Source organism: Sylvia atricapilla, chromosome 2 (genome assembly GCF_009819655.1).
Source record: "Sylvia atricapilla isolate bSylAtr1 chromosome 2, bSylAtr1.pri, whole genome shotgun sequence".
Lineage (NCBI taxonomy): Eukaryota > Metazoa > Chordata > Aves > Passeriformes > Sylviidae > Sylvia > Sylvia atricapilla.
Window position 1 is genome coordinate 16,858,026 of NC_089141.1, and position 10,371 is coordinate 16,868,396.

A 10,371-nucleotide genomic window follows, 5' to 3' on the forward strand; every position below is an offset into this window, starting at 1 on the left:
TTGGCATGAGGTGCACAGATCTTTTACTAGGATGTTCAAGACCAAGAGGGGACAGACTGGCAGGAGCTGGGAAGAAAAGCTTTCCAGGAAGGGTGTTTTGCAACAGAAAACCTAAAGGACACTTTAAAAATTGAAGATATACAGGGACATTAATGATGAATTTATATATATTTGTGTCTTTGGGTTCAAACAAAGAAAATTCTGACAGAATTTTCTGCAGAAAATACCTTCTTGAAAATGACTATACAGAAAATACCTGAGCACCTCAAGCTGAATGACTACAGCAGTCCCAGGGAAAGAGCCCTCAGAATTTACAGGTGTAAAGTCCTGAGACTAAGGCCACAGGACAATATGCATTTAGCCTAAAAGGTCCTAGAAGGGTGATTTCAGAGGCCTCCAAAACAAAAGTTCATCTTGTTTCAGGTTTACCTGATGACTTGAGTGTTATGTATCAGAGCATTTCCCAAATACCAGTGTCAGGGTGAATGAAGTGTGTTGTCACTCTCTCACTCTTCTGCTGAAGTCTGTAGGAATTGCAGGTATCCAAGCATTTGTCCCTGTGACAAATAGAATCCAGCACCAGTCACTAAAGACTTTAGAAAACTTGTAGCCAGTGCAAGTCCATCTCACTGAAATTGTTTTACTGAGAAGCAGTTTTCAGCAGCCAAGAAGTGAGTGCAGGGCTGTGATGATAACTGCCAGCAAAGTGGATTTGTTTGTAAATACACATTCCAGAGGGGCCAGTCTGCTGCTCCAGCAGGGAAAATATACACACGTTAACTACCCTTTATGCTAAATCTTACACATATTATGACTGAGCTTCAGTTTAATGGTATTTGTGAAATGGTAGACACAGCACAGAGTAGCAATAATGCAATAAAATGCCTCTGCAATATTCATTTCTTGTCTACAAGAAGGGATCTGTGCAGTGATTCATCTTTCCACGAGTTACATACAAAGATAACTTTTAATTCCCAAAGCAAAGCAAATAGATCAGAGAGGAAAGTAGCTGCTTGCAAAGCAACTCTGCCCTAATAGTTCTTAATGATGATGTGAAGTTTCAGCTCTTAACATCATTAAGTGAGCAATTTCCCATCATGACCCTTATGGGTTTTTATGTTGCTGTGACTGAGGAAGTTACTAACTTCAGGTGTAAAGTGAGGTAGTTATCTTCCATAGCTCTGAACAAATATGAATCCATAGAATAATAATTTATAAGATACAGCAGGAAGATACGTCATCTAGAGAAACTATGTTTAGTGTGAAGATTTCCAAAATCAAATCTCAGGCAAATCCTAGTACCGAGTATTTAAAACTGAGGTTTTCTTAAAAAAAAAAAAAAAAAAAAAAAAACAAAAAAAACCCCACCACAAAACAGAAACCAAACCAAACCCAGAAAAACAACAAAAAAGCCTCTTTTACAAACACACCAAAAAATCAGGTACTTTTTCAACAAACTCCCATTCTCACAGTTTAAGTTCCAGTCCTTCAGAGCAGACAAGTTGATAGGCAGATGATTTTTACTAATACCCAAGATCAATTTTTTTTAGCAGATTTCCTTGCACATAGGTTAACTGGAGAGGTCCTAAAATTTTCTCAAGGTTGCAGAACAACATCACCCTGTTTTATGACTTCCTTGTGCAAAGTGAGTTTCTTTTTTAAATATGGAAAATATTCCTTAAGTAGAAAGATGAACTGTACTACATTCAGATGGAATGCTCTGCTTGCACAAGGGTTTTGAAAAGCTTTTTTTAAGGAACAACTAGGAAATCATATAATCTATTTTCTAATCACTTCTTACATTTGACAAGAGATCTGTGGGAGAAAAGTGGGTTGATGGAATCTACTCAGATGTTGCTTTTGGTTAAATATAACTGGTGCTTAAGGTGGAGTATTAATGGCATTCGGACCATTAGGATAATGTATAACACCATGTGTTATACATCAATAGGACCCAGGCTAGCAAGACCACTAAGCCTTGCTGTATTAGAGGAAAACCCACTCACTCAAGGGCTTGTTGGTGACCAATTTATTCCTCATGTCTTTGACCATGGTCTGTTGGAGACTGAAAATATTTCAAGTGAAGCAAGTGAAGATTTCTGTCTGTAAAAAACTATGTACTCAAAAGCTAAATAACATGCAATGTCATTTGAAAGATTCTCCTAATCTAATTCCCTCTGTTTCCATGCATCAAAAGCAGATTACAATTTTAAGTTTCATGCTACAATTACTCACAGGGTTTATCTGTAAATGAAATTCAAGGAACATGACACGAACATAATGTGCTGGTAGAAGATACTGAGACACAGCTAATCTGCCTCATATCACACTTCATGTCACTGTCCCCATTCAGAAGAGGCACTGCAGTTGTTGGAAGGTATGTTGTGAGCACAGTCATGCTTTCTTTGCAATCCTTGACAAGATCTCCCCTACCTCGGTGTAAAGATGTACATTAACCATTATCTTCTCTGTTAGAGGAAAATAACCCAAACACAAAAGCCTGTCTGGAAAATATTTCTCTTTGAAGCTTTTATCAGAAAGGCATTGACATGTAAATGTACAAGAAAAGAAAAGATCTCAGGTCTTGCAGGTCTTCAAGTCCTTTGTTACCCACAAAAACACATTGCGAAAACATTAGTTCAAATGGCACCGGGTTTACTCCACTTGTTTAAATACAAACACTACAAAAAGCATTATAAAGAAAGTTTTCTAGATGCAATTTCACAGAAACCTGAGGATGAGAGCACAGTCTGTGATAACATACCTAAGTTTGCATACTAGATAGGACATCACAGAGAATGGCAACGACTTGAGTTTTACTATATTTAGGAATCTAAAGTACTTTCAGTTTCTTTGAGACTTTGTTTTGTTACTCTCTTGTTTACCAGTGTCTCCTGGAATATTTAACTCCATGTTCTTTAAATTGTATAATCAGGAACTGGAACAAAATGGAGAAAAAAGACATTCAAATGAACTCCTTTGCAGCAACCCTAGTTTAAGGGGATTCCAGCCGCCTCAAATATTCCGTGGTGTCAGGGAAATGTTCTGTTTATATAAAATTGAGGAAAACAAATTATTTAGGATATTAAAGAAATCTACCACTACCAGAAGCTTCATTTACAAGACAAAAAGAAGCCAAACTTCATGTATGCAATGTATTGTCAACAAGCCAGCCGATGAGTTCTATTTCTATTTCTGGTATGTGTTGGGGTGCAAGGGTTTAACAGCAGCAAAACCACAGCAGAAATAGCAAATAACAGAGATTCGGCAAATTATAGAGATTGACCAACTTTTTAAAATATCTTGATGTACATTTATGCAATAAACACCAATCAACAGAAATAAACTGAAGTATTTTTCATAAATCTTGCATTATAAGCTATTCCTAGAATAAAAGATATTTTGTTAAAACCACCCCAAACTATATATTTTTATTTTTCATAATAAATATTCCACCATCACTATCATAGCTTACAACCTCTCAATCTCCATTGCTGTCATATAATTTTAATAATAAATAAATAACTAATAATTAATAATATTAATATAAATATTATTGTGTTCTTGGTATCTGGAGAAATAAAGAAATGCTTAGTTTTGTGGGGTTTTTTTGTTTGTTTTTGTTTTACCCTAAAGAAAATTGTGGAACAGAAGAATTTAAGTCTTACAACAGTATTCATTAGACTAATCTTGCTCATTTAGTAGTGGATTGCTATTCTTAATTATTGTAAAAAAGTTCAGTAAATTTGAGGTTGGTTTAATTTATATTTCATTTGCATCAGGTTTCAGAAAATGAAATTATTAAAGAATACATTATTACACCACATAAATACACAAATATCCTAAATTTACTGTATTAAAAAATATTAAATTTTCTTCCTGGTCTTCATTCTGGGTATGAGTGTTACTTGTATTTGTGGTACTTCAAGTAGGTTATAACAAAAAATTGTATGTAAGTTGAAAAATTGCACTTCTTCCTTTCAAGTAAAATTCACAGCACTTCTTGTAGCACTTGTGTCACTGCTTAATTGTTTTTTTAAAAACAGGGGAAAACTGTAAGATAAGCATCCAGGAAGTTGCCTTGCCTCTTCCAAATACAAGCATAACAGCTTGCTCTCCACCAAAACTGAATTTTACCCTGCTCTCTTCAAATTAACAATATTCACTTCATTCTTTTTGTTCTTGGATTTTGCAACAAGACATTAAAAGGGAATTATTGCCCTCAGGATTGTGACTTTCTCTGTCAAAGTGTCAGATCAGAGTATTTAAGTAGAAAATGGATGAAATCTTTCATGAGTAAATTTGCGGATGACACTAAGCTGGGAGCGTGCGTTGATTTGTTGGAAGGCAGGAGGGCTCTGCAGAGAGATCTGGAATGGTGGGATGGATGGGCAGAGTCCAACAAGATGAAGTTTAATGAGTCCAGGTGCCAAGTCCCGCACTTTGGCCACAATAACCCCTGCAGTGTTATAGGCTGGGGATGGTGTGGCTGGACAGTGCCCAGGCAGAAAGGGACCTGGGGGTTCTGGTGACAGCAGCTGAACAGGAGCCAGCAGTGTGCCCTGGTGGCCAAGAGGGCCAATGGCATCCTGGCCTGTATCAGGAATGGTGTGGCCAGCAGGAGCAGGGAGGTCATTCTGCCCCTGTACTGGGCACTGGTGAGGCCACACCTCGAGTGCTGTGCCCAGTTCTGGCCCCTCAGTTCGGGAAGGACGTTGAGACACTTGAGCGTGTCCAGAGGAGGCAACGAGCCTGGTGAGTGGCTTGAAAAACAAGCCCTGTGAGGAACAACTGAGGGAGCTGGGGTTGTTTAGCCTGGAGAAAAGGAGACTCAGAGGTGACCTTATCACTCTCTATAACTTCCTGAAGGGCGGCTGTAGCCAGGTTGGGGTTGGTCCCTTTCTCCAGGCAGCAACTGACAGAAGGAGAGGACATAGTCTCAGGCTGCATCAAGGGAAATACAGGTTGGATATTAGGAAGAAGTTTTTCACTGAAAGAGTGATAAAATACTGGAATAGCCTGCCTGGAGAGGTGGTGGAGTCACCATCCCTGGACATGTTTAAAAAGAGACTGGATGTGGCACTCGATGCCATGATCTAGTTGAGGTGTTAGGGCTGGGTTGGACTCAATGATCTTGAAGATCTCCTCCAACCTACACATTCTGTGATTATGTGAAATGCAGTATTTGTTTCACCATGATGGTTGCTGGTTATATGGGACATACAGGAGGCATAGATTGGATCAAATGCACTGTTCACAGCCTTCCCAAGTGAGAATTGCTCTTTAGTGATTGGAAATACGCTAGTGATTATGGCAAGAGGTTTTCTGATTTCTATTGTCTCTTCTGAGGGAAAAAAGTCCTATTTTTTGACTAGAGACTGCAGGCTCAAACTGCTGGACAGTTCTATGGTCCCTTCTATACAGACAGCAGTGTTTTTAATTGCCAGGGCATTGAGGCACTTAGGTTTAGTACAGATGTGTGTAATTCTTCTTGGCCAGTTCCTCAGTTATTTCCCTAAATTGCCTTTAATTTCCTGGAGTTAACTGTGCAGAGTACAATGTAAATTTGGTTGGTTTTGTTGCAGCTCAACATGGCTGGAAAACTTCCCGTGGCTGACAAGTAGGTTTAATGAAGCACCTGACCTCTCACTAAGTCATCTCCAGGCTTGTTAGTGCTCATGTTAATGGCAGAGTTGGAAGAGATACTTTGGGATGTGCTCAGGGGCACATGTACACAGTGCTGCATGAGAAAAAAACATCCTCAAGATAATCTTATAAAGGATTCCTCAGCTTGGAATGGCAGAACTGTGGTTTTAAGGCAACCTTATTTACTGTACAGCTAGAAAAAGAGGTGTATTATAGTTTAATTACTGTATTATTCTCCGTGTTTACCTAAAGAAGCTAAAGGCATTTACTCATAAAAATATTTTTATTATATTCCTTATATTCCTTAATTACTGTGTAGGACTCAACCTGATTTTTTTTTTTTTTTTTTTTTTTTTTTTTTTTTTTTTTTTTTTTTGTGTTTTAACCCTGGTAGGCAGCTAAACACCACATAATGACTTGCCCCACAGTGAGAGGGGTAAAGAATTGGGAGGGTAGAAGCGAGAAAACTCGTGGACTAAGGTAAAACCAGTTCAACATGCAAGCAAAATAGAATAAAGAATTCATTCACTGCTTGCCATGGCTGGGAAGGTGCTCAGCCCTGCCCAGAAGAGCAGAGCTCCATCACACATAGAGGTGGCTTTTCCAATGCATTTTTCAGATCATGTGCTGGGAAAAAGTTCAGTGATTTACCATGTCCACATCAGACTTTCCAGGACGTAGGTTGTTCTTCTTTCTATCAAAATAAGAAAAATGCTAAAAAATGCCATTCAAATATTCACTGAATTCATTAAGATGCCTGAAGGTTGGCCTCCAAAGTGTTGAAATTCTGTTGGAATAGAAGAAACATCTATGACTCGTTGAATATTTAAAAAGTACAATGATTTATGGCACATTTGTAGAAAGACTCAGGTGAGTTAACTGGAAATATGTAAAATATTTCCTTGTTTCAGTCTCTCCCTAACCTTCCTGGGTTCCTCTGTCTGGCGCTGTAGAAGGTAATTGTGCCTTGCTCTTAGAAGGCCCTGAGGTCTTTTGGCTCAGATAATCTTGGAAGACTTCAGCCTGAGGCAGAGATCAACTCAGGAAATTTAAGAATGAACAAAGGGCTCTTATTTTACAAACTGTTAGTGAGGCAGCTTTACCAGTCACACATAATTAGAAGTCTGAGGTGTTTTGGGGTTTTTTTTTGCCTTTCTGTGTTTGATTGCTTCTCTTTTCTGTTCCGTAACATAGAGCAGCTGTTATCAACAGACAGGGGATGGGATCTTTAAAACTACATTGGCTGCTTGAAAGGTCTATTAATTTCTTTTTACAAAAGCGATCAGCTTTTGGCTATTTTGTGTTGATTTTCACAGTTTTGTTTCAATTCCTTTATGTCAACCACATTAGTTGTAAAGCTAACCTTGAAAGCAAGAAGTGATAAAAGGTAATAAAAGTCATTTAATCCATGTAGCTAAAATGCTACTCTATTAAAAGGCTTTTACTGGCAATATTTATATAATTTCAAGATTCAACTACTAAGATGTTTTTCCAGATTTGTTTTTTCTCTGAAAAGTTACACAAATAGGAATTCACAATTTCAGTTTCCTGGGCATGAGGCAAAAGTGAAGTTCAATTTATAAATATATCAATTGATGCTCACATTTTGTTCATTTTGAAACAAACAAAATGAATGGTGTGATCCTGATGAATGAGAAAAACCAGCACCAACATTTCACAATTTGTCAGGCCATTATTTTCATTGGCAAACTAAGGTTGTAATATATATAGTTCTTGTAAGGTAAACTCTGCCTAACAGAGGGTTTTCTTCCTGACAAGCATTAAAATGTCTAGTGAACATCATGGTATTTTTAAGGCTTCCTAAATGAAATGTGTCAGAAATAACGTGGACAGGAGGCCCTTGAACAGAGACAACACAGGCTCAGCCACCTCTGAGCAAGATCCAGATCTCAAGTTCACACTTAGCTATGACTCCAGCTTGCTCTGGGACTTTAGGCAAGTCATCCTCAGCTCTTTATTTTCCACTGTGTAATTGTTCTTGTCTACTTATATTGTACAAGTTCCATGGCCTAGACTGTCTTTTACAGCATTTCTACAATACTGAAATCAGAACACATGTAAATATCCAATACTGAAATGCATCTGACGTCTCAAGAGAACTCATCATAACTCATTTATGCAGTTTGCTGAACCACTAAATCTGAATGTAAATCACAAGTTCACCACAATTACTTTGTTCACCACAATTACTCAAAGAATGTATAAGATGCATGCCCATAGTGGCACTCTACAACTGTTTTTTATTTCAGTAGTCCTTAATGATCTTTTAAACTTGATTTATTACATAAGCATGCAATATACTATTTACAGAAGCAATGTATTTCCCACTAAATTTGCTTAAACTCCTTTTGAATATAATAGAAACTGAAGGAACATGGTCCCTTGCAATTATGCAGCCATTTTCTAGCCTGAAACCTGGAATAACCTTAGCAAGTCTCTCTGATTGTATCTGTTCTGCTGGGAGGGAACTAACATTGTGAAATGGAAGTTTTTGTAGTCTGTCTTATTTTTTATGATGTTGCTTGAACGAGGCCTACAAACTATAAGTATATAACAGTAATCAGATTTAAAATCAGCAAAATATATATATATATATATATATATACATACACACCCCACGAGGTTAAAAAACCCACATAATTTATACATTTACACACACACATAAATATTAATAAAGCATACAAGCAGTAAGCAGACGATTGATTTACATTTTGCTCTCTTAACCATAGGGCTGCTCATCTCACAAATCATATTTCTGTGGGAAATGAAAGGTGCACTTGCTGCCAGCATTTTGTAAGGAATAATGACACACTTTACTACCTGTAAGTGCTGACTGAGTGCTTCTGCTTTTCCTTCCCAAGGTGACTGTAACACAGATTGATGAAAGATTCGGCAGGACTCAAAGGTTAAAGATGCAGACCTGGAGCCAGAAGGCAGCCCTGACACTGATGGAATACAGTACAATGAGAATAGCCACATTATTGTCCCATCTTCTGATAACCAGTGTAATATGAAAACTGACTAGAGGAGAAGGGAACAAATTAAATCCATTAATCAAGCATATCTGGCCTAAACAGTTGCTCTGAAGAGCCGAACAAATGAAAAATTTACTGTTTGTTTCTATGCTTGCTACTACCAGAGAAAAAAATTAATTATAAGACTGTGGCTCAACTATTAGTTAAGTTTTTTCTTGAGAAAACTATTTATTGCTTTGTCACAGAACAAATGAACCTCATTAATGAGTTTAGTTTCAGCTGATCATTTTGCATTAGGACAGTCTAATAATATACCCTTTCAAGATACATTGAAGGAAATAACTTCAAAGAAACAGAGTCGATTCTGTTGTATTAGACTTACATCAGAAATACATGATTTGTCACTTGGTAAAAGTCAAATTTTCTTCATATTGCCCTGGTAAAGTGGTTGCTCGGTTCCCTGCGCTCAGCTGTTTGTCGGGTTTCACAAAGAGGTCTCTCTAGTAAAGGGGTCTCACAATTCACTCACAAAACTCTGCTCTTGTAGTGCATTATCTGAAATCTGTCTAGTTCTTGAAACAACTCAAAGCCCCTAAATAGGGATTGGTATGGGGAGGAGGGGATTGGGGGGTGTGTGTGTGGTTTTTTTAATAAAATAAATGAACCTCGACAAAATTCTTTCAAAATTTCTGTTTATAAGGAAGGACAATATATGGAAGTTCGCTAATCTAAACAGAGCAAAGACTACAGGCTGTTTTCATGTATTGCTCTGTCATCCTGCTGGAATCTTATGAAAGCAGTTCCTCCCCTCTGGAAAGAAGAGAAGCCTGTTCTCTATGGACTGGAAGCCTTCAAGGCAATTTATTACCTGGAGAAGGTCAGAGAAGTGCATCTACTGTCAGAAGTGGATGAGGGTTTGAAGTTCAACATTTCTGCCAAAGTTTTTAATCTCTTTTTCAAAGAGGAAGTTCTTTATGGTGAAAGCCTCTGGTTTGCAATGGGTTCTCCTGCAGTGCTGGGTTCCTCATGATGTAAATGACACCACTGGGGAATTGAACTGAAATCATGAAGATAAAATAGCCAGATATCACACAATAATTAGCTTGTCACTACTCAATTGACCTGATTCCCACTGGAAATCTAGAGGCAGAGTAGCAGTTGTCAGACATCACAGCTAAGGAAGTCTGCTTCCATTGTTTTTTGGTCTCATGAGCACCAGCCTTGATGGGCAAACCTGTGGGAAGAACTTACAAAGCTCTTGGTAAATTTGAGAAATGCTTTCTCCCCTAGGGAGGTAGTCTCATACTGCAATAACTTCCTGCTATTGTTTTTCACATTTCAGCAATGATACACTGTACCCTGCCCAAAAATTAATTTTCAGAAACTTGAATAAAACTATATTTTGCCTTTTTCCCCTGCTGGAACTGAACAAACGATTAAAATGTTACTGAAGGATGGAGAAGAAGGAGTTATAACAGCACATGGAAACACAAACATGTCAAACTACAAGTCCTGATTTTCTTGGACCAACTCATTGTTAGTAGCAGCACAACATAGATTCTCAACTGCTGAAAAAAACCCATTATTTAAAGATAAAAATTTTTTCAACTATCAATGGATTAGTTCATGGTTCAACACCAAACTCCATCCAAAACCAAGGGTTCCACCAAAAAAAAAATCCCATTAGCAGATTAAAAGGACTTGATTTAAATATATAGTTCTATAAAAT